The sequence below is a fragment of the Crinia signifera genome, chromosome 1, assembly GCF_055691185.1.
Source record: "Crinia signifera chromosome 1, ASM5569118v1, whole genome shotgun sequence".
Lineage (NCBI taxonomy): Eukaryota > Metazoa > Chordata > Amphibia > Anura > Myobatrachidae > Crinia > Crinia signifera.
In genome coordinates this window covers 321,700,948-321,725,551 of record NC_139217.1, presented here as the reverse complement: position 1 = coordinate 321,725,551, position 24,604 = coordinate 321,700,948, and the positions used below count along the sequence as shown (strand labels likewise).

The 24,604-nt window shown below is 44.6% G+C and overlaps 1 long non-coding RNA gene across 1 annotated transcript; it reads left to right on the top strand.

Annotated features, from left to right (window-relative positions):
- The first annotated feature begins 4,164 nt into the window (after positions 1-4,164).
- Positions 4,165-24,147, top strand: LOC146029413 (uncharacterized). Its single transcript, XR_014455347.1, has 3 exons — positions 4,165-4,223; positions 23,245-23,347; positions 23,985-24,147. It is a non-coding gene; the product is annotated as an uncharacterized LOC146029413 (long non-coding RNA).
- The last annotated feature ends 457 nt before the right edge of the window (positions 24,148-24,604 follow it).

Genomic DNA, 24,604 nt, shown 5'->3' with positions numbered 1-24,604 from the left:
TTACAGGAAATGCTGTGATTCTCAAGTTGCTGAGGTGAGGGTGTCATTTTAGCCCTGCCCCCTTCATGGAAACCCACAAATTGCTGATATTTCTGAAGGAGCGGGGCTGGGGGTTCCGGGGTTGGGAGCCATTCCGGGAGGCCGGAAGGAATACCTGATTTTCTGGAAGCCTCCTGGCCATCCCTTGTGGGTAGGCATATATGTAATAGAGTTGCCGCTTTTGAGTCAGTTTAAAACATTTTAGAGGGAGATTCAATTAATCGCTGCGTTTACCATCGATTCAATTAGCAGGATTCAATTCGCTGCAGGAACCATGCAGGGAAATGCAGATAAATTGAATACCCTCCGGAGTGGACAGGAGGCTGGAGGTTCATGAAAATCGTGTGACCTTCCCGGCCGCCTGAAGAACGGGCAAGTCTTCCGACTTGTGCTGCACCCATGCCCGCCCACCCACTTAGCGAGTAAAATTGGTGGCAGATGTGGCTGATGATGCAATTTTAGCTGAATCCCATCATCAAAGCCACTCTCCCCTATAGCAGGGGTGTGGCTATGATGATGCCATTACAACTACTATGCCCTTGTACTGCCTCCTCTCTAATGTTAGGCCTCCACTTCACCTCCTGTGGTGCATTACATAGAATCAAAAGCTTACCTAAGCTTGAGATGAGATAAGCACCCTGTTTTTGTAGTAAGAATTAGTTAGAGCAGTTGTCATTGGTGTTTTAGTTCTAAGTGCTGGTTGGTTGCAGGTCAGGTGGGATAGCCAGTAGTGACTAGGTAGGGGGAGGAGTTTGGAAGGTTATATAAGTGTTGGCTGAGGTAAATTATCCCTCTTGCCATTTTTGGATTCCCACCCACCCACCCGAAGTAAGAAAATTTTGTTGTGTAAGTGCAAAGGTTTAGGACCTTGCAAGTGGAGGGCGAAGGAGAAGTTGCAAAGTCTTAGGGCCTTGCAAATTGAAGGGCGAAGGAGAAGTGAAAAGGTTTAGGACCTTGCAAGAGTTAATGGAGGGCGGAGAGCATGGCTCCTCGGTTGAAAGAGATTAGCGTGACAGAAATTGGCTAGCATTTTCCCTGGGAGAGAGGCGAGTCGGTCACTACCTTAGGGGAGGACCAGGTCACCATCTTAGGGAGGGACCAGTACTCTGCCAGTTAAGGGAAAATAGAGCTACTCGGTAAGGTTACGCAGGACGTGGTCATGGCCACGCCCATTTATGCAGTGATACATAGGCGATTGCCGAGACCCATGCTTCTTGGCCACTTTTTGATTAATCCTTGAATTTCCAGCCATTCGATTGAATAAATTTCGGCTGTGACCTTAATTTTCCAATTTATATAGTTGTCTGAGTAATTATTTATTGTCTCCGAGTCCATTTATTTGTGTCCGAGTCTTTATTTCAATGGCGACGAATTCTGAATGAATAAAACATATGGGTGACTTAACCTCTGCTTTCACCCCCAGCTGAGCTGACCTGGATTCTCTCCCTAGGAGAGAGTGGACAGGAAATTTGCAACTATGCAGCATGCCTTATACCTTATTGAATCCCCCCTTAATGTCTGATTCAGTCACATTACTAATATGGGTACTTGTGTATAATAGCGGCGCCCCCGATGTACATCGCACAATGAACGCATCGCATGCCATGTACCGGATGGCATGCGATGCCATGCGATGCGACGCGATTTTTACTCCCTATGCAATCAAAAATCGTATAAGCACCCTAAAGGGTGCTTTTGAGCACCCTAATGGGATCTTACAATGTTTAATGCACCCCCACGCCACCCCCCACTATAAACGTGAACCTGAAGCGTGGCAAGCGCAGCGAGCCCGCGAGGGGCGGCGGTATGCGTCCTACGACCTTTTCATACCCACTCTATCCACGTCTGCGTGGAGTTGAGAATAGTTGAGCCCGAAGCGTGGCGAGCGCAGCGCGCCCCGCGAGGGGACGCGGATACCTTCACAGGTAAAGGCGTCCCTTCGCGAGCTTCACAGGTATCCACGTCCCCTTGCGGGGCTCGCTGCGCTCGCCACGCTTCGGGCTCGGTGGCTCGCTGCGCTCGCCACACTATTCTATTCTCAACTCCACGCCGACGTGGATAGTGGGGGTATGAAAAGGTTGTAGGACGCCTACCGCCGCCCCTCGCGGGCTTGCTGCACTCACCACGCTTCAGGTTCACGTTTATAGTGGGGGGGTGGCGTGGGGGTGCATCTAACATTGTAAGCACCCATTAGGGTGCTTAACATTGTATAAGCACCCATTAGGGTGCTTATACAAAGTTTAATCGCATCGCATCGTATGCCATTGTATGCCATGTACAATGGCATACAATTTGAAAATTGTATGCCATCGCACACTATCCAAGGAAATCACGTCGCATCGCATACCATCGCATGCGTTATGGTATGCGATGCGATGGGCGCCGCCAAAATACACAAGTACCTTAATATGCAGTGGTGACTCTTACCTCTGTGAAGAAGGGGGGCGCAGTGTGTATGCGCAGTAGCTTCTTCGGTACTGTGCATGCACTGGCTCCCAGTCTCTAAGGGCTGCTTTGGCAGCAGTCCATAGAAGCATATTCACAACCCCGGGTCTGGCGCATGCACAGTATTGTCTTCGGTACTACACATGCGCAGAACCTGTTTTTATGGGTTGCAGCCACAGCAGCCCAGAGAGGCATCAAACAGGGAGGGGTCAATGGAACTGCCTTGGGTGACTAGCAGGTCGGACTTCCAATAAGAAGCTACTGCCAGTCACAGTGAAGCCAGTGCAGTCTCACTGACTCACTGCATCTGGCTTCACACAGATTGTACCTGGGTCGGTTACTTTTTAGTATAATTTCAGTGCATGCAATAATCAGTACGTGTGCTCAGTGGTGTAGCATGAAGCTATAGCACCCGGAGCAAGCTCATGTCACGGCGCCCGCCCCCCCCCCCCCCCCCCCCCCTTTCATATTTTCATGCGTGGTGCCAGCGCCCAGGGGCAAATGCAAGAATTTTAAAGGGGAGTTTCCATATGTATGTGTGTAATATATATATATATATATATATATATATAAATAAAACACACACACATTATATATATATATATATATATATATATATATATATATATATATATATATATTACAGAGCAATGATCTGTGGTGGGGAAGACGTGGCCCATAATCCTTCTCAAAGGAGGGAATTCAGACAGGGGTCAGGTAAGTATACTCCACTTCCCCCTAAGCAGCCTAACCCTAACCCTCCCCCCTGCAAGCTATCCCTCCCTAACAGCTAGTACTTAACCCTAATGCCCCACTGTCTAATCCCTAGCCCCCCTCTTTTAAGTTCCTGAACCTCCTCTCCCCACAGCCTAGATCCAAGATCATATTAAATTCTAAAAATTAAAGGGCCATTGTTTTTTGCATAAGTCACTTTTTAATAATATCAGGTGCACAACATAATTTATTTATACATACCCAACACACAGCATACATAGATACATACACACACACACACACACACACACACACACACACACACACACACACACAACAAATAAATAAATAAATACATACATACATACAGTACATGCATAATACATATACACACATACACAACACACCAGACATACACACAAGACACACAGCATGATGCATACATAACACACATCATACATATACATACATACATACATACACACACACAGCACACATATATGATACACACAGCATACATACATACATACATAGCTTACAAATAAGCATACACAAACAACATAAACAAAGCACATACCACCAGCAGATCATGAGGACAGGATGAGGTTTATGTAGCTGCTGCTCAGTAGCTCTCTCCCTGCTGTGTCACCCGGAAATGAACTCACTGCAGAGAGGAGCAGCAGTCAGCTGTTCTCTCGCAGTGTATATGTGCCGAGGAGGTCTCCCCAGCCTGTCTCCGTCTCTGGGGGGGGGGGTGTTAGAGGAAGGAGGGCTTGGGGTGAGTACCCCCTGGGCTCCCCCTTAATCCATTTCTGGAGGGCAGCCACAGCCAGTGTTATAGACACTGAGATAGCGCTGGATTTCATCTCAGCTCAACAGGGGAAGTCAACTAAGCTCAGCCCGGCTACTGACTGTCACTGCTCCGCATCAGGTGGTTTGCTAAAGGAAGCCACCTGACGCGGAAGCGCTGAGAGCTGTACAGGCAGTAGCCGGGCTGAGCTTGGATAACTTGACTTCCACTGTGGGTAAGCTGCGATGACAGCCAGCGCTAGCTCAGTGTCTAGTATAACACTGACTGGCTGCGCTGAGTTTTAAGGGACATAATGGGGCTTTCTTGTGGCTGCAGGCAGCCACAACATTAATTGATATCCCCTGTGTGCGCCAATGCGAGGTGCTACCGCCCGGAGCACAAGCTCCGCCGGCTCCACCTTAGCTACGCCTCTGCGTGTGCTGCATGGTAAATTACATTAATTATAAATTAAAGGTGCTCCCTAGCAAGTGCAGATCATAGACCAGATGGGCACATCACTTATTGCCTACATATGAGAGCAATAATAAGAAGGTAAGAACACACTGCATTAGGAGCCCAATATGGTGATCTGGAAATTCTGACATAAACTCGTGTTACCCTGACTGGAACACCAGAGAAAGCAACAAGTGTATTTCCCTCGTCTGGTCAGCAGACTATGTTTTGATCAGTATTCCAAGTAGCATAACAAACAGCAAGGTATGTTGTGCAATGTTCTTAGCTGGTATAGGGAAAGCTGCTACCCTCCCTTGTCCCTGCAGGACTGCCCACTATCTACACCTATTTATCTGCACAGGATGCTTCTCACCATGCAAAACAACATGCCCTATTTAGCACATAAACAGAACACGATCCTGTGTTTGCATGGTAGATAAATTAGACTGTAAGCTCCACTGGGGAGGAAACTGATGCGAATGATTAAACATTTTCTGTAGAGTATTTATATATGCGGGTGCAGAAAGAACCATTGTATAACAAGTGAGAAAGCATAACATAGCTGTATTGCGAAGGAAGCCTGACTGAAGTTTTCAATTAAGTAAAAGAGACAGCTCTGGTAGAGACTGTTCACATGTTTTTATGAGCACTTTGTACTAAGACCCAGGACGCCCGATACAGAAATGTTCTGATGTCAGATGATTTCATAGGAATATGTTCTGAACTCTGGCTGTGTTTTTGCCTTCAGCACTCTTGGCAGTGATCCCTGCAGGATCTTATTTTTTTTATTTTGAAAGGCTGGACAGCAGCCAGCTAGAATTGTGTCACCCTGAGAAAGTCAACTGGGTTCGTTCCTTGCAGGCTTCACCAGATGCATGACTTTAACATGTGCAAACACAATATTAACATCCCTTCATGGGATAGCAAACAAACTCATCTTACCTAACCAGACTATAGCAAGATAGCAAAGTGTGGGCATTGTTAAGGGTTATATCACAACGTTCTGCCAGAAGCACACAAATATTAGTTCAAATACTGTACTTTGGCAAGAAAACCGCTATATATAATAAGGAAATGTTAACGACTTAAAGGGGGGGGGGGGGGGGGGGGACAACATATGTGCCCCTATTGTCTGGCTGTGTACATTTAGGGAAAGAACAGGCTCTAGAATGAAACCATAGAAAGAGATCTATAATTAAAACAGAACACAATGTCCTAAACATAGTATAGTCTTACTTAGCCGTTTGCTGAGGTTGGAAGCAGAATGGGCTGATTTATTATGCGTAAGTATCACCCCTGCAGCAGCAGAATGAACCAGTGAATTCCTGGATGTGGCAAAATGCCATTTGTGGTGCCCTAGTTTAGGGTAGATCATAGGGCAGCATTGAATGAAATATTTATTTGTAATTGTTACTGCCAGGTTACACCCAGTGCTCCTATATTGTGCACACTGTCTACTAGGAATGCAAGACTATCTGGCCTAGTTATTAACAGTGACAGAACCGTTTTTGTTCACTGTTTATCTCAGCATGGAAAAATCTATTGCCTTAATAAAATGTTGCTGGGGCAACGGCCCTGCTATGCAGATGAGGTAAGAGTTAAATGGTGCTTTATCTGCGATCTGCTTTTCCGGGTGCCGGGAGACTGCGCATGCAAGTGCTGAACCACGGCTGACCGGCACTGTCCCCCACCGGCAGTAAGTAAGTAGCCCATAGGCTACACTGAGCTACCTCCATTCAGGATACTATGCGATGCTGCCTGATACTGGTACATAGGAACCCCATAGAAACCTTTGGAGGATGTGGCTGCGAGTGGCTCAGGAGGGATCATAGCAGGGATCTGAAAGGTACTTTATATTTGTTGCTAACACCCCGAAAACTTTTGTTTTCGGAGGAATTAGCTGCAAATATTTAATAGTTTGTGAAACACTGCCCTACACAATATGTCTACATATGTTTGCTGAGAAGCTTCTTTTTAATGTAGAAACAATAATGTGTATACAAGTACAAGGTAACGTACCGCAATGAACGGTTCAACACAACCGTAGTGTATATAGGCGTAGATTTCTGTGACCCGCACAGATCATTGAAGTGGTTGCACTCTGTCAGTGTTCAGCAAGCAGACGACGCCAGGCCATGCCCCATACGCGTTTCGTCACTGAAGACTTCGTCAGAGTGCTGGCCTGGTGTCGGTCAGGAACCTCTAATGTAGCCCACCATCATTGATTGTATTATTCGCAGCTGCGTCTACTTAGCACTTGCTTAGCTCAGGCCAGGCGAAGTCCTCAGTGGCGAAACGCGTAGGGGGTTGGCCTGGCATTGCCTGCTTGCTGAACGCTGACAGAGTGCAACCACTCCAATGTTCGGTGCGGGTCACAGAAATCTATGCTTATATACACTAAGGTTGTGTTGAACCGTTCCTTGCGGTATGTTACCTTGTACTTGTCCTTGCATGGAATTTGTAAACAAATAAAAACTTGTTATTTGTGATATTGCACTATGGAGTGCTCCTATTTGTTCTTTTAGATTGCTATAACCTGTGAATCCGGGTGATGGTGGAGCAGCCAGGTTACAATTGGACCTAAAGTGCCAGTTTAAAACATCTAAATAAAATGACTATAAGTAAATTATTTACACTGTTTTATCAATGAATTCAGTATATTATTATGCGCATTAAACCATTGAAACATTTTTATCTCTTCCTGTTTGGTTTCTTTATTTTTGTAAGAAAATAATTTAACCTGGTTGTAAAAATGTGATCCTTTGACCCTATGCCTAAAGCCCCGTACACACGGGGGGATATATCGCCGAGCTATATATTGCTCAGTGTCCCGTTTGCATCAGCGACCAGAGATGGTCGCTGATGAAAAAGAAACTGCCGGGGGAGCCTGGCAGTGGAAATCAGCTGTTCGCAGGAGCATGTTCCTGCAACCAGCGATCACTACAGAGGAGAAAACGGGTGCACACTCCCATCGCGGGCAATATGGTCGCTCAGCGACCATATTGCCCGCGATATTAGACAAAATCGTCCCCGTGTGTACACAGCCTTAAAGTTTAAACAGTGCACAACATTCCAGCCTGTAATACAAGGGCACAACAAGCAAAAGTATTTGAAAATACACACAGTGAGATTTTTGCTAGTGGCCGATTTTGTCTATATGCAATGGAGATTTTGTCTATCTTCCCTATGATGTGCTGCACATACTTTTTGTACTGTTCGCGGATCGAATTGCATATCGCATGCAAAATGCATGCATTGCGATCCGCCCACGTATTGCACGCTGTTATCGTAACGTGTATGGGCACCTATAGTCTATGATCTAGTCCATTGATTCTCAATCTAGGTCCTCAGGACCCCACACAGATCACGTTTTTCCAGGTCACCCGACAGGTGCACTCATTTCTGAATGACACATTTTTAAAGATCTACAGGTGGAGCTAATTATTTCACTTTAATCTGTGAGGAGACCTGCAAAACATGCACTGTGTGGGGTCCTGACTGAGTTTGAGAACCTGTGTTCTAGTCAAAATAGACTTGCCCACACAGTATATTTTGCAATGTTATACTGACTTAGGGGGTTATTCTAGTTCACTCGCAAAGGCACAATCACGCTATTGTGGACAAAACCACATGCACTGCAGGTGGGCATAGGCGTGCGCAGCACATTTTATTAGGTATGGTATTGCTAGCGACAGGGAGGTATTCAAATGGGTGGGCACAGCATTAGGGGGTGCCTGTGCACCCCTAACACTCAATGTGCGCACGCCTATGCAGGTGGGGCTGATGTAACATGTGCAGAGAGAGTTACATTTGGGTGTTTTATTGTTTCTGTGCAGGGTAAATACTGGATGCTTTATTTTTACACTGCAATATAGATATCAGTTTGAAGTACATACCCCACACAAATCTAACTCTCTCTGCACATGTTACATCAGCCCCACCTGCAGTGCACATGGTTTTGTCCATAAGAGGGTGATTTTGCCTTTGCGAGTGAACTAGAATAACCCCCATAGGGGGGGGGGGGGGCACACATGCATGCTTAACACTGTGTGATTTTGGCTAACCTTCCAGTGATTTTGACTATCTAGTCAAAATCACCTGCCAAAATTGCACCATGTGTACACCCCTTAAGACCAGTATTATCCTATATTGAGAACAGCAACCTGCACCCACTTAGTTTAAATACTCTATGTAGATGACATGAAGAAACAGATGTAGAATGGATAAAGTAAGGAGCAGTTGCATAACTGCAATTAGGGGAAATCTGCGCAGAGAAGCAGGTGCTGTATGGCAGAAGCTAGATTACAGTACTTACAGGTGCCAGAGTGCTTATGCAAATACAGCCAGATGACGACAACAGTTGCCGACACTAGCTAGCTGCTTCTGATTGGATCATTTAGTCTGTGTTATATGATTTTGTGGGCAAATATTATAGTGAATATTTTGCTACTTTCATTCATAAATGAGAACAAAGTTTCACTATAAAAAACATGTGATTATGGAGGGAATGCTCTAACATCCGAGCCCCCTTACCGCAAGACATCGCCCCCCATCGCCTACATAATTATCGCATATGCTCTAACATAAGCGATAATTATGACAAAGGACAGCTCTTGCGTTAAGAGCTGTTCTTTGCGGTGAGAGACAGCGAGTCCCATAGGGCTGCTCCCCCCTCCCTCCCTTACCCGGCGCTGCTGCTGCGCCGGGCTCTCCTCCTCCCTGCACCCGGAAGAGGATCATAGTGCAGGGAGGAGGAGGTCACAGGCTGCCTGGACACAGGTGAGGGGGGTCGATGCAGGGTGGCTTGGTCTGTGTTATATGATTTTGTGGGCAAATATTATAGTGAATATTTTGCTACTTTCATTCATAAATGAGAACAAAGTTTCACTATAAAAAACATGTGATTATGGAGGGAATGCTCTAACATCCGAGCCCCCTTACCGCAAGACATCGCCCCCCATCGCCTACATAATTATCGCATATGCTCTAACATAAGCGATAATTATGACAAAGGACAGCTCTTGCGTTAAGAGCTGTTCTTTGCGGTGAGAGACAGCGAGTCCCATAGGGCTGCTCCCCCCTCCCTCCCTTACCCGGCGCTGCTGCTGCGCCGGGCTCTCCTCCTCCCTGCACCCGGAAGAGGATCATAGTGCAGGGAGGAGGAGGTCACAGGCTGCCTGGACACAGGTGAGGGGGGTCGATGCAGGGTGGCTTGGTCTGTGTTATATGATTTTGTGGGCAAATATTATAGTGAATATTTTGCTACTTTCATTCATAAATGAGAACAAAGTTTCACTATAAAAAACATGTGATTATGGAGGGAATGCTCTAACATCCGAGCCCCCTTACCGCAAGACATCGCCCCCCATCGCCTACATAATTATCGCATATGCTCTAACATAAGCGATAATTATGACAAAGGACAGCTCTTGCGTTAAGAGCTGTTCTTTGCGGTGAGAGACAGCGAGTCCCATAGGGCTGCTCCCCCCTCCCTCCCTTACCCGGCGCTGCTGCTGCGCCGGGCTCTCCTCCTCCCTGCACCCGGAAGAGGATCATAGTGCAGGGAGGAGGAGGTCACAGGCTGCCTGGACACAGGTGAGGGGGGTCGATGCAGGGTGGCTTGGGTCGATGCGGGGCGGCGGTGGGACAATAGGCTTCTATGGGGCATCGCCATCGCTGTAATCCGGCGGTGGTTGCTTAGAGCATCCCAAATGCGGTACAAAACCCTGATAACTGGGTTTTTACTGCATTGTTAGTTTAGAGAATCTCCCCCTATGTCCTTGCTGTACATGACAAACCTGGTGCTTCTTAAGATGCATTTGACTCAGAACATACAGAGGAGGCTGTAATCTCCCCTTCCCCATGTACCCAGGAACATATATTGCAGGCACTCCCCTGACAGGATACACCCCCCCCCCCAGACCGGACACTACAAGCTCCGGCATGCAGAGTTCGATGAATGGAGCCTGTCTGGTTTGGCGTTTCACGGTCCGGTCCAGTTCCCCATCCCCCCTACTCCATGCTAAACGGCAGAAGCCTCCCCGCACCACCACAGCTCAGCTAGCACACAGCAGTGGGGCTGGCTAGAGACTGAAACTTCTGCTGTTGACTGGTAAAGGGAGAGGGGGTATCGGTAGATCCAGGCCCATCCAGACCAGTGTAATTACCCACTACCCCTGGTCTCATCGGCAGTGGCAGCCTTCATCTGTTCTGCATGGGCAGATGCACTTTATTATGTGGATTAATACACTGGGCTGCAACTATCCGCTTCCTCATGTATTCCTATGATATGCATGTGCATGTTGTAGCCCAGGGCACACTAGTCATGCCGTCTTATATTTGCAATATTATTGTGTCCTAAGGTGCCATTACTTTGCAGAGCACTGGACAATTTGTGAGAAGTACATAACCGTAGCCTAAAGTATAACCTGTTTTTTGTTTGTTCTAGTCTGTATCTTCTCTGCAGCATTTGCAAATTGCAGGTACCCATTAAATAATTTTTGTGTGCAAGCTAAACAACCAGGAGGCCAGTAAACTACCACCTGTTAGACCGCTGGTAAGGTGGATGACCTGAATTGTCTGTTTCTCCACACAGAAGTGGCAGTTGTACCAGCTGTTCTTATTACTCCATGGAGATTAGGGAATGGACAACCTGAAAGGAAGTGTAATGTTCTTGCCTGATTTTTGAGTGTCCTCAATTCACCTGTTAGATAGTAGTTAAATATTAAAGTGTGAGCAAAAATAAGACATTACCACATCAGTAAATCAGAAATTTGTACATAATTGATTGCATTTGGTTGTACATATGGGAGTATCAGACTGTGTTAGACTATGGAAGGTGACGTACAATTGCATATTTTCTCACAGTGTTGCACATTTTTTCCAACCCTTACCTCAAAAAAAAATCGGCAAATGACAAGCACACGTTACTTACACCTCCCGGCTTACTGTCCTTAGCGCTCGGAGAGAACAGAATGTATGTTCCTCCTGAAGGCAATTAAAGCTCACCGTTAAAAACTAAAGCAAATAGCAATCCACAGTAATAAAAGCAAGCACTATTATACACCAAAGTCTACAACACAACATGCAATTGTGTCTGTCTCCCTCGCCGTAATTATTTTGTTCACTACGCTATTTATGACCTAGTTAATTCACAAAAAAATTTAAAAGCTACAGCGAGTGGTGTTTTTTCCATGGAAGCCCCCTGAATAGAGTGTCCTGATGCCGCCCGTGCCTGTGTTTTTATGTAATGCTTTATTGTCTTGTGCTATCCACAATGTTGATTTCTGATTAGCTTATCTCTTGAAACATTGCTGTGTAACTATTTAGCTGTCCAGGTCGTAAGGCACACACAGGCTCCTGTTAGGATGTATTTACAATGACTGCAATCACTAGATGTTCAGTTTAAGGAAAGGTACAAAGTATATATGTATATGTCTCCCATAACAATAAACATGTGTTCCTGATAGAGAAATAACAACAACAGGGGGAGTGATGCACGCACTCCCACAAGGACAAAGGCAAGTACACTGTGAAAGGCTGTCCTTCGTCCGCCAGAGCTAGGGTTACACAGCATAGAAATTACTTTCATAGTATCACATTTGCTTTATTGGATAGTCTATGCAATCCAACCAGTCCTTTAAGAGCATTAAAAGCTTTAAATTCCTAACACTACAAGGGTGTCTCCCAGGGCTTACTGTCAGGCGAAGGATTGTAGTCAGAGGCGTAAGTATAGCACCGCAGCCCCCGTAGCCGCGGGGGGGGCGCTGTGCATGTGTGGGCGCCGGGGGGCTGTGGTGCTATAGTTAGCCCCCTCCCGTCCGCCCATCTGCCGCCCGACAATCCGCCGCCCGCAGCCTTACCTGACTTCACTGGTCCCGTCCCGGCTCCCTTGCTGGCTTCATTCTTCTGCTAGTGAGACGGACCACAATAAAATGTCCGCCCCATATAGCAGACAGTTCTCTGAAACTGTCTGCTGTATGGGGGCAGACATTATGTGTTGGTCCGTCTCACTAGCAGAAGAATGAAGCCAGCAAGGGAGCCGGGACGGGACCAGCAAGACAGGTAAGGCTGCAGGCGGGGGGTGCGGCGGGGGCGCCCCCCATTAACGGCGGGGGGGCGCCCAATTCATAGTTACGCCACTGATTGTAGTAGTACGTATAGGGCCTGAATTTGATTGGTTCAATCCCCTGTGCGTTTACGTGTTCCCATGACAATGCTGGGCGGCCCCATGGAAATACGGCAGTGGCGCGGCTGCCGGGGACGGGCAGCTGTCATCACACGCAGATCTGACACCAGAGAGTGTCTTAGTTTTGTGTGCACCTTCCAAATCATTCGCTGGTCATGCCGATCAGCATCCGACGCAGGACCCATTTGTGTTTATACAGAAGGAGTTCTGCACATGCGCGCAGTACAGATAATCAATACTTTGCAGCATGTATCGTTACTCCAACCATATCTGAAATACCCTCATAATGCTTTATAGTATAATCCTGGGTTATATATGGGATATGGGAACCACCTGCAGGTGTTGTCAATAACCTTTCCAAATTTGCACAGCATGAATGCGATAGAGCACTATGCAATGACCTGTAGTAAGCATGTGATGGGAGTGAGCAAAGTAACTGCCGACAGACTGAAGGAGCAATTCTACCAGAGCCAGATTAAGGTCTAAATGGGCCTGGAGCTGAAAATGATCAAGGGCCTATTATGAGCAATAACAGGGGTTGTGGCCAACACCTAATAATGTGGGTGGCATGACCAGTGTTCTGTTTGGGTGGTCTGCTCATGGGTGTGTCTCTATTTGTGTAACTACTAATTATGTTTTGTAACTAATTATATATGCCTGGAAAAGGCAGGGGGCTGACAAGAAAAATGCAGGGAGATATATTGGCGGGTGCATATTGGCGGGTGCACTCTAAAGGTGCACTCGCAGGATGCCGATGTCCTAATATACTTGCGGGGTGAGGTTATGAATAAAATACTGAAAGTCGAAACTTGGTAGACAACATTTCAGCACCTTTTATGTGGTCACCTAAGTTTACCACACCATATACCCCTTATACAAATCATGCAACACAATAGTAACCCCGGTACTTATATGTTAGTTGGGCGCCCACTATAGTTAGTACGCTCATACCCCCACTATCCATGTCGGCATGGAGTTAATTTTATATAGTGTGGCGAGCGCAGCGAGCCACCAAGCCCGAAGCGTGGCGAGCGGACATGCAAACTAAGCAAATAGCTTAGTGGGCGCCCAACTAACATATAAGTACCGTAACCCCCTTATACTGTACTTGCCTCTTACACATTATACCACATGGAATGAGCCAAAATGTACACCGATTGAGTCAAAATTCACACTATGGCACACAGATTGAGTCACAATTCACGTTATGCCACACAGATTAAGTCAAAATTCACATTGTGCCACATGTATTGAGCCAAAATACACACTATACCAGGCATGTCCAAACAGTGGCCCTCCAGCTATTGTGAAACTACACGTCCCAGCAGGCCTTGACATCGTTTTAGCATTCCCTAATAGCAAAACTGTGGCAATGCATGATGAGACTTGTAGTTTCACAACATCTGGAGGGCCACAGTTTGAAGACCCATGAGCTATAACTTCGGAACCAACTGACCCATTTACATGTAGGCTTCAAATGATTTTGGTCCCGTGAAAATGGGGCGTTTGGTTCCAGAGAAATCTGTCTTCAAACAACATGAACAGCCAGAAATGAAAAAAAAAGGACCAGTTATCGTATTGCAGGCCCAGCGATTTGGGTTCGACAGAGATTAACCTGGAGCTTCTGTGATGCTGAAGGGGGAACTGGCAGCCGTTGGAAACGGGTGGAGGTCGGAGTTAACGGGTCCCATGTTATTCTATGCGGAAAACGTTCCAGGTTTGCCTGGCAGTATCTCTGGTTCTCGGGGGACTAGCGACACGGGGCTGGGCTCGTTGGAAAGCCCTGGTCCTCAGCTACAAAATGGGCCTATTTGGAGAGTGGGCCTGGAGCTGTAGCTCCATCAGGCCCATTGTTAATCCGGCCCTGAATTCTACGTGTACTCTATTTCCCGGATCATCAGCCCATTGATGACCTCTGCGATCCACATGTTCACCGTCCTGGCACAACTTGTTCAGACAGGCATTTAGCGACTCCATGAACCCAGGGACCTGTGTGCATGGGATAAATATGGTATCCCGGCGGTGGGAAAGCTGGCAGTCAAAAGACCAACGTTGGCATGAAGATATGGTGAATCCCGTCACAGGCTTCATTAGTGATTTAACCATTTACTCCTACCCCCTAACTCTCCCTGCTTGCAGCCTAACCAGAATCATCCCCACTGGTGCATAAACTAGCCCCCCATACCCCGCCACCTAAACCTAACACCCCCTGCCCTGTAGCTTAACTATAACCTCCCATTGTGAGCGCCTAATACTTCCTCCCGATGCCCCGACCCTAACCCACCACCAGTTTACCTTCAGGAGGCCAGCTGTGGAGACTCCGGAAGCCTACATCCTGCCCACTGGGATTATAACTGCATCCCATGTGCGCTGTGCACCCTGCACCCATTATATATAAACCACTGGTCTTTAGGCTTATTAATCATGGTGCATACTTAAATAAAAATATGAAAATATAGGCCATTAATGCGGATATTTTGCACAAAGCAAAGAACTTTACTGGGAAATGTAGATTACAGAAGAAAGACCATTGTTACTGTTAGTGATCTTTACCAGAAGCGTAGTTACAATTTGGATTCTTTTCCAGCACACGTGAGAACTTTGTCAGCTCATTTCCTCTTTGGAACACTAGAACATGCCGTACAAAGTCACAAGGCTCCATCTGCATAAAATATTTCAATACATCAAAACAGAAAGGTGATACGCTAAAATATCGCAGTGAAGTTCAAGAGCAACACAACCTACATTTAAGTCATGCAATACATTTATTACATAATAGTTTGCTACAACTTTTATATTTCATATTATCTCTCTCCTGTCTCTTTATGTCCACTTGGAAGTTTCAATAGCATTGCATGCAAATTTGTTCAGATGCAGAATGTATTGTACTGGCCCTGCAGCTCTTGGGGTCATTTTATCTTTGGTGGCAGTGGAGCCCATTAAACTATAGTAATCAGCCAACCCAAACCAATACCAATACCTTGAAGGAGAGGAGACCTATTACAAGTGTTCACAACCTACCATTTACAGGTGAAACTGCCTATGTGCTTTTGATTCAGTAACGGGTGGAGTAGGGGTCTGAGAAAGTGAATTTTACAAAAACGTTTTGGATATCGAGTGGGATGAAAACATTGGGCCAGATATTTTACAACATTGTCACTGGTAAAATAAGGCCAGATGTATCCAGCTTCAAAAAGTGAAAAAATGAAGAGTTATAAGCAGCCAGCCAATCAGCTCCTTCCTGCCATGTTACAGGCTTTGTTTGAAAAATGACAGGTAGGAGCTGGTTGTTTATCACTCTCCACTTTATCAATTTTTGAAACTTGATACATCTGGCCCTATGTTACCAGTGACAATGTTGTAAAATACCATTGGATTGGGGATTCCAATCCCGGGGCATTTTTTCAATCCCGGAATTCGGGATTGGATTCACTAATAAAAAAAACCCGCCTCGGCTGCCCCGCATATTTACTTACATGCGGGGTGCTGCTGGGAGGTGGAGCCTTGACAGACTGGGGGGAGCCACAGTAGCTCTGTCATAGAGGACATGTGGAACATACTCAGTTCTATAAGGATCCACAGTTTGGCAAGTGGAAAGCAGTCTCCTGATTGGTTAAGCACATTATTACTTAGTATTCCAGATTAGCGAGTGCCAGACCCCCTTCTGTTTTTGGAGAACACATAGTAGATCTTGCTTACCTAGGTTTTTTACATTTCAAATATATTTAATTAACTGGAATAAAAATTGTAGAGCTGAGAGGAAGAAAGCATTCTAGGTATGACCTGGAATAGATACATTATTTTCTGTTATATCATTTTTTAATATGCTATTTTTACATGCATTGTTTTCCTGCACCAGCACAACCCAACTACCCCAAGGCACCAAACTAGAAGTAGCATAAGTGTAAAAAGTGTTACATTAATAAGAAATAGCAACTAAGGCAGTGGTTCCCAAACTGTGTGCCATGGCACCCTGGGGTGCCTTGGGACACTTGCAGGGGTGCCTTGGGTTGGTGGTCCAGGACCAACTCAAATTATTTTAAACTCCAAAATTTTTATTGAATCAACAGAAAACAATTAGATTAGGCGCTGGTCCCGTCTGAAGATGATGAAGAGAATTCATAAAAATTATAAAAATTTGCCCAGACTGCTGCTTTCAAAAGTAAGTGATTGTACCTTCTCATTAATAGAACTAAAACATAAAAATTCTTAAATGTACCTTGCAGATTGAATAAGAAATCTTTTTAGAAAGCGCTGTCAAGCCAAATAATTCAAATCAACTGGATTAAATCATTAACAATCTATGTTTAATGATTGAATCCACATGATATTTGAATTATTTGGCTTGACAGCGATTTCTAAAAAGATTTCTTATTCAGTTCGCAAGGTCCATTTAATTTTTACTAAATTAAGCTTCAGTAACAAGAAAAATATGACAAAAAAACAGTAAAATCACAGGTTGATTGAATTAATCTACAAACATTTTGAGTGCAGGTACAGTAAAGTACAGTACATACACCTCAAGATGCTGATGTCATAGAACAGATGCATTACACTAAATTTCAATATATTTATAGAAACAGAATTAACAGTGAATATAGTAGAAAAAGGAGCAACTCAAATTATTTTTGGTTAAAGTAATAGGCAAAACCAGTGTTTGTGGCTTCCAATCATAATTTATGTGGACAAAAGAAGCAAATCCTGCTCACTCACCACAAAATTTAAACTAGAAATGACGTATAATCACAAATTACTTAATTTAATTTTTTTTTCAAATGTGTGGATAAGAAAAATTTGTCCTAGGGGATGGGAGCTGTGAAAAATATTCTGATTTATCTAGGGTGCAGTGATTTAAAAAAGTTTGGGAACCACTAAAATAGGAGGTAAATTTACAAAGATAGCAACCAATCATATTTTATCTATTATCTCCTAGAAGGTGCTAAATAGATAAGAACTAGAATCAGATTGGTTGCTATGGGCAACATGCCAACTTCAATAGAACTCCCATCTTAGTAAATGTACCACTTAGAGGAGGAAATACCACCCTCCGCCTATTCAATGCCGTTTCCAATAGCGTTGAAGGCAAACAAAACAGATCCGACTTTTACACCAGTTGGATCTGCTTTGTCAGAAATGGCAGTGGATTGTCCAATTCACGGCCGTTTTTGTCGACACTCGACAGGCATAACATTGAATTCCTCATGTCAAGTTGCAGGTGAGCTGGTCGAAAAACGTCCCGGCACGAAATCCAACATTGAAAACCGCCCTAAATGTCAAAAAATGTACATAGATGAGAAGTAATTAAAGGTGTTAAAAAGTGTTAATTAGTAAAAAAGCTGTTTAAATGAGAAAGTGATAGATTAAGTGTTACAATTATGATTCCCCAAGGCAGCCTGAGTAGACCAACCCAGGGGTCCCACGCCCCAAATAAATAATAACAGCAACAACAGCAAATTCCAGTTACAAATTGCAGTCTATTAATTTATGCCTCACTCTGCCATGCTGTAATGAATGTTTTACTTTCTAATTTATAACATAAAGAAATAAAACTAATATATAATACAGCATAACAAAACAGCAGTATAGTTCTTGACTACCAAGAGTACCGTATGTGTAACATGTTCGTTAATATAAAGTAGACGTTGTTCAGCATATGGCTGTGTATTGAGTTTCGCCTCTTCATTTAACTGAACTTCAATGCAGGGTTTTGGTTTGCATATAGTGGCCTATTAATCATTCAATATTTGTGGCACATGCCCTGAAACCACACATTCTGGGAGTACCCGCAAATATTATGTATCACCCTAATGTGAGTGGGAACAGATGTCTCCAATGGCAGCTATAAACCACATAGGTTTCAGTGGGGGCTGCAAACCTGAAGATGGTGTTAGCTGCTGTAGCCTATGGGCTACTTTATGTAAAATTTACCAGGAGCCCGCCTGGCAATGGCTGTCGCACATGTATAGTCAGAAGACTTTTCACTTCACATGCACCAACTTATCTTCACTCCCGGATGTGCTTGAGATGAGGTGGACAGGCGGAAGTCTGTAGTTCTTCATCTGGTGACAGCGGAGGACTTCCGTCTGTTGCTGGGCAAGCGGGACTTTGGGGCCGGTCAGCGTCTGATGTCACCCGGCATCTGGGCCGCTAAGGGAGAGGTGGCTAGTTCAAATGCCTGGCACCTGCTCTAGCAGATGCTGGTGATTGTTCTGCTGCGGGGTGGTGCATAGACTGGTTACTGGAGCTCCAGACAGCCGTTTGGTCCCCTGGTGTTGCTCACCTCGGCTGGCTCCCTGGAAGCTGCTCCTGTGTTTTACCAGCGTCTCTGGTCCTGCAGCCTTCAGCTACTTTATCCTTTATTATACCATCCTCTGCATTGTTGCAGTTAGGGGTTGCTCACTCTGTGTATATTAATGTATCATCCTCTGCACTGTTGCAGTTAGGGGAATTAACCTCTGTGTGTATTTATATATCATCGTCTGCATTATTGCAGTTGAGGGTTTTCTCTCTAGTTATACTTGTTACTTTTTATAGTGTGCTCTGGTGTGTGTTTACGGGTATTCGCCATGTGAGCACTTCCTTTTGCACAGTGTTCACTAGTCACCTTATCCTCGAATAAGTCCAGGCGTTATCCCGGTAATTGGTGGGCGTTAGGCGCATAGGAAAGGCGGCTGTTATTGTTGAAACTCTAGTTTGCAGGAGGCTGATCGAGTACTGTGCAAAGAGTAACAGCCGCTACCCGTAACCTCACCGCCAGTGCACGTAACACTATTACGATTACTACTATTCACAGACCTAACTTTCATTAGCTTAGCCACATTGCACAGAGTAGGAGGGACAGAGGATATAATACTGATCCATCCTGCAGAGGCCCCCACACATCTAAATGAAAAACCCAATCAGAGATTCAGTGCACATGCAACGGTGCACAAATTTGCTTGGACCCAAACGTAAATTCATTAGAGCAAGACACACATCATTGGGCCCTATCACCTTTGTGTCCCATAGACAGTCACCCCTGAACATTGTTATTTAGCCACTTTAAGGACTGTTATATTATATTTTCAACATAAAAAGTATCCAAATACTCACTTCCCTAATGGTGGCGATTACAGACCCATATGTATTATGATCTTAGCTTTTGTTGATTGAAAGTGGCCATGATTCTCTCTCTCAATAGGTCAGCTTAGCAGGGCAGGCAGCAGAAAAAGTGCATGCACCCTGCCCTCCAACCTCTGGATGGACCGCAGGACATTGTAGTTGTGAGATATGGGCTCTTCCATTGTTGTAAACAGGTCCCATGACCTTGGTTACTCATTTACACTGCCCCTTAACACGGACTTGCTAGTTTCCCAGGTCGGATTGCTGGGTCTTGGACCCGGAATATTTGGGGGGGGGGGGGGGGGATTTGCACTGAGGCCTGACTCGGCAATAACATGGGTTATTTGAGCAGTGTATAAGGACTATTAAATTGATGGCATTCTACCTATTAGAGGTACAGACAGATCTGAATGGGGAAATGTAAAACAGTAATGTCAGGGCATGAAAACCATATGGCTGGATGTTCTGTTTGTTTCCACCGATGTGTTCTTTCTAATAAATCTGTATCATATAACAAATCTTTCTAATAAATCTGTATCATATAACAAATAAATCTGCTAATTGGCTTTCTACCACAGTTTCCTCTTTTCCTGACAGTATCGTACAGTTGTATTGTCCTGAAAAGAATGTGAGATCATCAAGCTCAATCATACATATGCCAAAAAACCCAGTTATTCCTCATTTACTGGAGGGATTAAGAATTCCCCTTAATAAGTTTTATTTGATACAAATCCCATACATAAGTGAGACATGCTCAACTGTGATAGAAAAATAAATAACTTTTCCTGCCCATGAAATCTATTTCTTTTATTACCTACGGGTTTTTTGCAACTTTCTGGAAATCATGGCAATAGCCCAAAAAACTACAATACAGTAGTATTACAATCCAGGGGTCAGGAAACTAGATCTTGAGCAGGTTCCAAACTGAGTGTATATGCGCACTCAGGGTTTATGCAAGATATGCATTCTCCTGTGGTCGCTTGGGGCAACACTGGGTTTGCTGCGCTGCACATCGAACGTATCGACCTCGCTAGTAACACCATGCATGTTCATGAAGGTCCTTCATTAACATCGCTCCAGTGTGTATGGGCGATCTGGGCAGATGGGGATTTGTTTGGAACCCAGCTTTACATTTCTCCGACCATTCACTGCAAATGACACTCTAGACCCCATATGCACCTGAAGCATCCACATGAAAAGCAGACTAGAACCATTTATTTTTACAACCTAGTTTGAGACAACCTAGTTTGAGATAGTAAAATACAGCACTGTCACCGCAGAACATTCTATATTTAAAATGAATTTCAAATATAAGATTAGTGAATCGTGTATTTAAAGGAAATTCTGTCTAACTCTTTAACGAGACACGGGAGTACATGCTGCTGTTATCTGACGTCTGCCTCCCTGCACTGAGTCATCTGCCCCACGTCAGTAAGTTTACTGTCTACAAAAAGCATTCATCTTAGTACAAAGAGAGTGACAGTGGAAAGATGACACAGCAGTGGTGTCCAGACCAATGCAGAGAACTGCATAGATCACATTACTTATGTAGGTAAGGTTAGATACAGTCTGCTACTGTTTCATCAACATAATATAATAACTATATTAGCGACAGTTTTTTAAGTCAACAATGGTGCATTGATTCCTAAAGGAATATAGACTTCTGTACCTTGGGTCTGTAGGTGTAGTTGGTGCCTATATGTGAATATCCCTACATTAGTCAGTAATTGCTTATCCCGCATATTTTATTGGTTAGATTGAATGAGTGGATGTAGTCCAAGCCATGGGCCTTGACTATTGTCTTATCATCCCCTGTTACAGCCTGCCACAGCTTGAACTCCATAGCTACCTAAATCTGAATACATTGTGACCCTGGTTCATGGCATTTCCATAGTTTGTCTGTTGGCAGGAATTGAGCAGAAGTTCCTTTACTTATTTACTACATCACTTTAAAGAGACAGTTTTTATTGCCCGCTTTTCTGATGCAGAAAAAAAAAAAATTAAATTTGTAGTGTAGACCAAGTCCTAAGCCTTAATGTACCCATGACAATTGCCTTTTCTATTGAACTCTCATATTGTCTATTTGTTGAGATCCCTTGGGCGGTAATACAAAGTTTACCTAGTAATATCAAGAAAATTAAACTGTGGCATTTATGATACAATAGGCCTCATTACCAATTAGGTGCGCTAATTACTGATGGTAATAATTCCATTGTCGTCGACTTTATATCTGATGGACGAAAGAGCACTTCTGATTGTAGATTAATAATACAATACAATATAACACAAAGCTGATACCCAAAAGTTAATCTTCATTAATCAATGAAGACACTATTACTTAAAATTATATAAGTTGGGAAACTATTATTAATTGAAAACTATACAGGGGCACTATTATTAAATTAAAACTATATGGATCATCATTCTTTATGACTATCATCTAGTGGTACCAGAAGGGTCCCAATGCTTTATCCCCTTGAGTGGTGGGTTTCGCTGGGGCAGTACAAAGCTACTAGGGCAGGTTTGTCCTGCCCCAGCAAAACCCACCACAGAATCTAGGAAGCCGCCACTCCCCCCCCCCTCCTCACCTCCGCTCCACTCCTCCTCACCTCCGCTCCCCCCCCCCCCCAGTATGCCGGAGCTGGTGCTGCCGCTTCCCCCTGCTGCCTGTCACCACACAGGCGGCAGGCTCTGAGATGTTTCACAGCGGAGGACTCGGGTGCCTGAACTCTCCCGAGTCCCCCCGAGCCGTGCCGACCATCCCCGAGCCTGCCGCCTAGGTCACAGTGAATGGCGGCTGGCGGCAGGGGAGACCCAGGTACGATCGCCAGAGCGGAGGGGGGTGGAGGCGACAGGAAGGGGTGGAGGCAGCAGGAGGGGGTGACTGGGGGACCCCTAAAGGTAGTGCACCAGTGGTGCTCCGCTGGAGGCACCACTGGCGCGCACCTAATGTAAAGTGGTATACCCGGAAATTTTCCAGGACAGCCCGCTGCGGCAGCGCAGCTGAGCCCGAGAAATTTCTTAGCATACCACTCAAGCTGTTAAGACACCCAAGCATATGAAAGTGTAGCTTGTAACATTGTCAAAACTATAAAGAAATGCCCATGCTATGCCAGGAATACACTGTAGATTTCCATTTGAAGAGCTAAAGGACTGAAAGCATTAGACTCTGATAGGAATGAAATATGCACTCAGATGTGCATTGTCAAATTACTAACTCTTTAATGCACCCTCCAGTCAAATACTTTCCATTCCACCAAGTCTCTCAGTATATCTGTGAATATTACAGGCATGACTTTCTAATATAGAAACTTGACATATTAGTGAACCCTGAAATAAAAGTAAGAAAAAGAATAAATAGATAATGACGATGGAGTTAATGAGCTTCTCTAAAAAGGAAAGAATATTAAAAGCACTCATTCAAATATAAACTTAAACAGTGTTCCAGACGATAACTGGCTGCAGTAACACACTTTTCCTATTACCCAACTGTCTTATTCTTTTCATCTCACAGCAACTGTTGACAGTAATGTGCTACCAAAGGAACATGGTATTCAGGGGTGGCTGCTGGAAAGAAATGAAGCTTGCATTGAAAAGATCCATGACGACAAAACTATGTTGGTACTGCGAACATGATGCATTGAAAGTATGTGTCAGCTTCTAATATTAGAAAACAGACACCACTTGCCTTGAACACGTGTTTATATAAACATCCCCTGCTCTCTACACTCCTATATCTAGGGTGCGAGTCTGCTATGTAACAAATCATGGAAACCCTGCAATTGCCTTATATTAGAATGCAGTTTGGTGTGTTCATAGTTAACATTCTGGGTAAGGGCAAAGTTTTATCTTTAGTTTAAACAAAGTAGTTAGTACCGCTTGCTCCCCAGAGATGGTAGTAGCGACTGCAGTGGAACAGTAGTCACAGGCAGTTGTTTTCCCCAATGGCAGCCTTAAGCCCTGTGGAATTGCCTCCACCCTTCTTTGTTACAATTATCCACTGCCAGGCACCCAAGGCAGAGTTGGGCAATGGTGCTTTGCATATCACTTTCCCCTTTTACATATATGCATAATAATTCATTCTTCAGCTAAGGTTAAACTTACCATTCTTGCCCTTACTGGCATAATTGCACATATAGTTATTATAAGTAATGTGGATAGTACATAGTACAGCTACATAGACACTGGAATACTTTATAGGTACTGTTCTGCAACTTTTTACATAATTATCTACCTTTTTTTTCTTCTCTCCAGGAGATGCCCGAAGAGGAGACACAGAACGTAACCAGAATGTCTTCTCATCAGTCCCTGTCCCAATATATGGAAATATCAGTGATTCAAAGGTCTGCAGGTAGTGGGGTAGGGCTATATGACATCCCCTGCACAGCATTGGTGCATTTTCTGTGCTTTTATTCTTATCATGCCCAATTCATTAGAAAGTGAACATGAAGCAAGCAAGATGCAGGCAAGACCCGTATACCCTTCTGAGACTGTGTGGGGGCTACCCTAAAAATCGTTAATCTCCTGCATTTTCTGGGAGCATATTAAGTATGGCCTTATACCAGCTTAAGCCCGAGATCGAGGTTATAATAAATATAATTATAAAGCCCTTAGAAACTATGCATCACTGTTATGGAGGGCGGATTAAGGGTCAGATGAGCCTGGGGCTGAAAATGGTCAATGGCCTATTGTGAGAAGCAGAGGAGGTGTGTGGGTGTGGCCAGTGCCAAGTGGGCGTGTGCACCCCATACACTCCCAGTCCCAATGTCTGCCTAAATATATGAGTATAAAAATTGCGTCATTTTGTTAGGAAAATGGTGATCATCATGCTACTGGCCCTGATCACTGTACATTAAGGGCATCATAATGCAAAC